Source organism: Schistocerca piceifrons, chromosome 4, assembly GCF_021461385.2.
Source record: "Schistocerca piceifrons isolate TAMUIC-IGC-003096 chromosome 4, iqSchPice1.1, whole genome shotgun sequence".
In the NCBI taxonomy this organism is placed as follows: Eukaryota; Metazoa; Arthropoda; class Insecta; order Orthoptera; family Acrididae; genus Schistocerca; species Schistocerca piceifrons.
Window position 1 is genome coordinate 386,962,037 of NC_060141.1, and position 6,709 is coordinate 386,968,745.

At 44.5% G+C, this 6,709-nt stretch overlaps 1 non-coding gene across 1 annotated transcript; it reads left to right on the plus strand.

The window, feature by feature from the left end:
- Nucleotides 1-6,331: 6,331 nt before the first annotated feature.
- Nucleotides 6,332-6,406, plus strand: Trnas-cga. The gene has a single exon. It is a non-coding gene; the product is annotated as a tRNA-Ser (tRNA).
- Nucleotides 6,407-6,709: the final 303 nt, after the last annotated feature.

Here is a 6,709-nt window from a genome sequence, read left to right on the forward strand (position 1 = left end):
TCAATAAAAACACTACTTTTTAATACTGAAACAATGCTCCCCTCTGAAAAAATGTATTAAGGTCAGTTAAAATTAATGAATGAAATAAAAAGACTGATACTCATAATCAAGATCTTTGCCAAGCCATTAAGACATGTAGATATTTGATTTGAATTTTTATTATAATTTTTTTGAACATAAGTAGATGTATTTTTAAAATCAACAGGAACAATAAAGTAAATGTAACTACTTTTGTCACTTTTGCGCCTTCTTAATCGAACCCAACCCATCTATCTCTACTCTGCTGACACTCGACAATGGTGTTTTGTTGCTGATCTGTATTTGGTTACAGTATTGGTTCTTGTTATTAGATCTCGCTCTTTTCGGTAATATTTGTTTTCCTGATCAATGCTTAGATTGAATGTTAACCGATTTCAGACCAGTCTAGTGTTCCGGCGTTCATGTTGCACTGCCTTTCGAACGAATCCGTGTTAGTAACTTTAAAATCCATGCGACAAAACGTAATAGTATGGTAACGCTTGATTTCCCGCATGCTAAAACAGCTGCCTTCATAAACAACACGATAAATCGTTCTGAACGCCTTTTCCGGGATTACGATTATCTTTTGGGGATTCACTGATAAAATACATTCACCGCTTTATTCCCCTTTCTGTTCGGTGTGGTAACGTATAAAAGCGCGACACATCAGTGAAAAACGTACGCTCATGACATGGGAGCCAGAGGTGATCAAAATTTAAGAAGTGCAACGACCTAATTTGTTGCTCGATCTTGAACAGATATTACCCATAAACGTGACAAAATACATTCATCGCTTCATTTGTCTTTCCGTTCAGTGTGGTAACGTACGAAAGAGCATCATATCAGTGAACTATGTACGCTCGTGATAAGAGATCCAGAGATAATCAAAGTGAGGAAGTCCAATGACCTAATTTGTAGCCACTTGAAGACTACTTCACCTTGAATTGGTATTTGCCGTCTATGTGACAAAATAAATTCACCGATTTCTTTATCTTTCTATTCCGTCTGGTGACGTATGAAAACTCTTCATGTCAGTGACCGATGTGGGTTCATGATAAGAGGTCCAGAATTAATCAAAGTGTAGAAAGTCCAATGACCTAATTTGTAGCGACTCGAAGATTGCATCATTTTTAAACAGACATTTTCCATCCACGATGTCCAGTTCAGAGACTCACTGATTAGGAATCAGTGACGAAGCATGCGAACACTTTACATTATCGAATCACCTGTTAATCGCTGGGGCGTGTCGTGTGGCGCGACGTTCGCCTTGAACTCTGATGTTCGGAAATCAAGAGCACGCCTTCTTTCAACGTCCAAAGGTTCATCATCCGAAACTAGCTTGATTCTTAGTTGCAGCAAATGACTATGTCACCAGTGCCGAACTACATTCTTCCAAGCAGGTAATATCGCGTACACTACCTTGTCACTGATGCCGCAACACCTCCTCCATGTGGCCTGAAAAGTAACTAGACCCATTTTATTTGAAGCGCAAGCAGTTTTTTCATCTGTTCTATTAGCTAGTCTTCAGAACAGGAAAATGGAGGAGGGCGTACCGTATGCAAGGAAGGGAGATTAGAATAGTGAGATCATTAGGGCACTGGATCATTTGGAGAAGGATGGCGAAGAAAATACGGTCATGTTCTCGTCGAAGGAACGGCGCTTGCGCTATTCAGAGAAACCTCAGTAATGTAAATCAGAATTGCCAGGCAGTGATTAGGAAACAGCGCTGATAGCTGAGCGAGTTTATCAAAGGACGAAGGGGTACTACGTGTGTCGAGTTCTGCGTTAGTCAAGGAGGGGGAGGCACATGTCTCTCTCAGTAAAAGAGCATCTGTGAAAGGTGACGCAGGGTGAAGACCAAGGCGCTCTTATCGCCGGCCGGAGTGGCCGAGCGGTTAAAGGCGCTACAGTCTGGAACCGCACGACCGCTACGGTCGCAGGTTCGAATCCTGCCTCGGGCATGGATGTGTGTGACGTCCTTAGGTTAGTTAGGTTTAAGTAGTTCTAAGTTCTAGGGGACTTATGACCACAGCCGTTGAGTCCCATAGTGCTCAGAGCCATTTGAACCATTTGAACCAAGGCGCTCTTATCAGTATTGCTAAACATTGAAGAAACAGAAGGACGATAGGAGTATAATTTTTCCGTCGGTGACAGGATCATTGAAGCCCTCGGAACTTGAACAACGAGTAGCTGAACTATAGTATAGACTACACTAGGGTAGTGTGTCTGACACTGAAACTGGAAAACAGACATCGCAAAGTCTGAGAAGGACGCGCACGTCTACTGCAGAGTTTGCCAGCCATGTATATTGCTTTTTCATGCCCTCTGTGTTATCGTTGAGTTGTTGAGAATGGAGCACAAGCAAGGCTAGGGAGGATAGGGCAGGAAGAAGACCACAATTTTTGTGAACGACACCTCCTCGCAGTGGTCTACAGTGATTTAGGGAAATCGCAGTAAATTTAAATCCGAGTGGTAGGATATGAACTTCAAACGCTCTGTTTCAGCACATAAATGCTTGATGGTCCTACGTTTCTTACACTTTCGTAGCAAGCCTGTGGTCTAAACGATTCGCAGGCTCCAATCTGACATTGGAAATTGGGAGTTTGCATTCGTTTGCTAAAGGGAAGTCGCTATTTTTCACAAATGGCGGGTGGCTAACGACAAGTCCGGATACGGGGTTCGGTTCTGAATGGGTGATGGGGGGTGGTGGGGGGGAGGGCGGGTGAGGCAGGTTAGAGGGGTGAATGAACTACAGTTTCACCTACATCTACGTCTACATACGTACTCCGCAAGCCACTGTATAGTGCATGCCAGAGAGTGCCTTGTACCACTACTAATCATGTCTTCTGCTGTTCCACTCGCAAACGGTGAAAGGGCAAGAACGACTATATACATACGTTTGTACGAGCATTGATTTTTGTTAAATAGCTCCACAGTCGCCGGTCGGTGTGGCCGAGCGTTTCTAGGCGCTTCAGTCTGGAACCGCGCGACCGCTACGGTCGTAGGTTCGAATCCTGCCTCGGGAATGGATGTGTGTGATGTCCTTAGGTTAGTTAGGTTTAAGTGGTTCTAAGTTCTAGGGGACTGATGACCTCACCTGTTAAGTCCCATAGTTCTCAAAGCTATTTGAACCAGCTCCACCAAGTGAAATGTACGTTTTAGAATCGTTGTACGCAGTAGAACCGTTCTACAATCAGTTGCAAATGCTCTCCCTGTCTATCCGCACTCTTCCATCCTCCCCCACACAAATATTTCTACCTGTCACCCACGCTTTTAACGTGCCACAGATACCCACAATTTTAATAATAATGATAAAATATGTAAAATGTTTAATGCAGTAATAATAATTTGCTATATCAACACGTAATGCATTGCTTTACCATAATAACCAAGAAATTGCAATTCAGAAAAGTGCAGCGTCTGAAAAGCAATCCTCCGAATAAATTCAAGAACATATGTCATGCAATTAATGTAAGAACTGTAGTAGTAAATGGCCATCATTTACACGATATAAAATGGAAGTATGCAGTCACCGTTATCAGTACTTCATTTAGCCCTACATTTATAAACAGAAAGCTGCAGGCTATGAATATGTGAGCGTATAACTGGGAAAATTCCTGAATCTTTCAGTCGTTTCCACCTGCTTGCGGGAAGTCTGTCTCCTTTTTTTGTGGGTGTTCCCATTTTTGTCTTATCTTACTGAATTTCCAGTTGTTTGTCGATTTTACCTGTGGACTTACGAAACGTGTCCGATTTGGTGTAGATACCGGGTACGATCAGTCTGGGAATGTGAGCCTCCACTTGCCTACAATGTTACCAGTCATGTGGTAAGCTCATTCACGTGGGAAGACCTTAAGACAAGTAACTGAAAGGTATCCTTTGTTGACTGTAATGTAATTCATAGAATTGCTTGTCATTTTCGAGACTGTTAATTTTTATGTTGTATTGTATTGAATGTTAACCGGGGACCTAGAAACGACGGAGAGGCTCCGTCCCCGCCGCAGCCGCAGTGGTCCACAACCCCACGACGACTACCGCAGCCCACTTCACCCCTCCGCGCCCCACACCGAACCACTCTTTCAGGGTTGCTGTGCGGTTCGGCCCCCGGTGGACTCTCCCAGACGAGTGAAACCCGTATGTTTGCGTGGTAGAGTAATGGTGGTGTACGCGTACGTGGAGAACTTGTTTGCGCAGCAATCGCCGACATAGTGTAGCCGAACACAAAAAAATACTTAATGTAGAGTAATGAAATTTCGGAAATACATTCTAGGTAACATACGTAAGTAATTAACATTTCAGTATCACAGGTTAATGTAAACGAAAGATAAGCCGTCGCAAATCTGAAATGCTAGTACATTAATAACTGGTGTAGCCCCCAGAATGTTGAATACAAGCAAGCAAACGTGTCTGGATTTTATTGAACAGGTGCCGGACATCACTATGTGGGATGGAGTTCCATGCCTGTTGCACTTGGTCGATACAGGAACCGTTAACGCTGTTTGTGGGTGACGCTGGAGTTGTCGTCCGATAATGCCTCCATATGTGCTCCACGGTGACAGATATGATGATCGAGCAGGCCAAGACACTCTGTAGAGAAAGTTGTGTAACAGCGGTATGTGGGCGAGCATTATCCTGTTGTAAAATACACCCTGGAATGCTGTTCATGAATTGCAACACAGCGGGTCGAATCATCAGACTGACGTGAAAATTTGCCGTCAAGGTGTGTGGGATAACTACCAGCGTGCTCTTGTCGTCATACGAAGTAGTACCCCAGACCATAACTCCACGCGTAGATCCAGTCAGGTTGTCTGCAGGTCCTCAACTGGCACCTTCTGACCAATACAGGGCCATCACTGGCACCGAGGCAGAACCAGCTTTTATCAGAAAATACCTCCACCCTGCCGACCAAGTCGCAAGTGGTGATTTTTTGGGGTCAGTGGAATGCACGCTAAAGGGCGTCTGGCTCGGAGCTGTCGTTGAAGTATCCGATATGTAACAATTCGTTATGTGTGTGCCAACTGTTGCTCAAAAAGTGCTGCTCCAGATGCAGTAGATGCGCCAATGACTTACGGCGAACACAGTGCCCTTCCCTCTCGGCAGTGCCCATGGCCGTCCAGAGCCCGCACTTCTTGTGACCTTACGTTCTCGTGCCCACCGCTTCTCGCAGCCGTATTACACGATCCCGTTCAAACTCTGTGAAATGTTGATCCGGCGTCTTTGTCGCTTTAAAGGCATTCTTGACTATCACCTCACGTCCAGTCTCAAAGGTGACTAACGCTCACGTCCGTTACAGCGTGTATTTAAACCAAACCTGATTTGCATCATCATAGTGGCTCAACTAGCGCCACTCTTATGCGACTGGCACGAAATTTGAATAGATATCTTACAGATATAGAAACACGCCTACTAACTTTAATTTAAATCGCACAACTCCCTGGTGTTGCGATTTTTTTCTTTCATTGTAATTGGTACATGTCAAAGCATAGTGACTACTATCGCTTACATGACCACCTGCCATTAGCAAGACACTTTACTTGGTGCTGTTTGAAATATTCGAACGATTCCAGAAATTTATCACCTGTTATGAAACACTTTCTTTGGCAACGCTCAATATGTCTAATTTTGCTCCATCCAAGAGGTTTTTTTCGCGTTTCCGGGAAATTCCAAGTTGGAGGGAGAAATCGACCCGTGGTACTCACGACTGTAATATTCTACTCTTACTCGGCACTTCTAATGGCGCCCACTTGCTTTTCGTCTGCCCTAGCCAACACACTGTGCCTTCTGCACAGTTGTTGAACTACTCTCATTCAACTTTCTGGCAGATTAAAACTGGGAGCCGGACCGAGACTCGAACTCAGGACCTTTGCCTTTCGCGGGCAAGTGCTCTACCAACTGAGCTACTCGAGCACGACTCACGCCCCGTCCTCACAGCTTTACTTCTGCCAGTACCTCGTCTCCTATCTTCCAAACTTCACAGAAGCTCACCTGCGAACCTTGCACAACTAGCACTCCTGAAAGAAAGGATATTGCAGAGACATGGCTTAGCCACAGCTAAGTCCTGAGTTCGAGTCTCGGTCCGGCACACAGTTTTAATCTGCTATAAAGTTTCATATCAGCGCACACTCCGCTGCAGAGTGAAAATCTCATTCTGGAAACATCCCCAAGGCTGTGGCTAAGCCATGTCTCTGCAATATCCTTTCTTTCTTTCAGGAGTGCTAGTTCTGCAAGGTTCGCAGGAGAGCTTCTGTGAAGTTTGGAAGGTAGGAGACGAGGTACTGGCAGAAGTAAAACTGTGAGCACGGGCCGTGAGTCGTGCTTGGGTAGCTCAGTTGGTAGAGCACTTGCCCGCGAAAGGCAAAGGTCCTGAGTTCGAGTCTCGGTCCGGCAAACAGTTTTAATCTGCCAAAAAGTTTCATATCAGCGCACACTCCGCTGCAGAGTGATAATCTCATTCTACTCTCATTCGTTTTATACGTCCTGGTAGGTTCTACTTTTCTACTGTTTATAAGTCTTTGATAAACATTTGTCTGAACTTTATTAAAAGCACTAACTCTGGCAGCAGATTTCGTCTTCGGTTTGCTTTAAGTAACACTAGGATTTCTGTTTCGAAACGCTGTGAACTAATGACACCAAGCATTCTTCGTTGGTAGAATCCAAGTTAGACGACCAATTATGAACACATCAGTAAAGC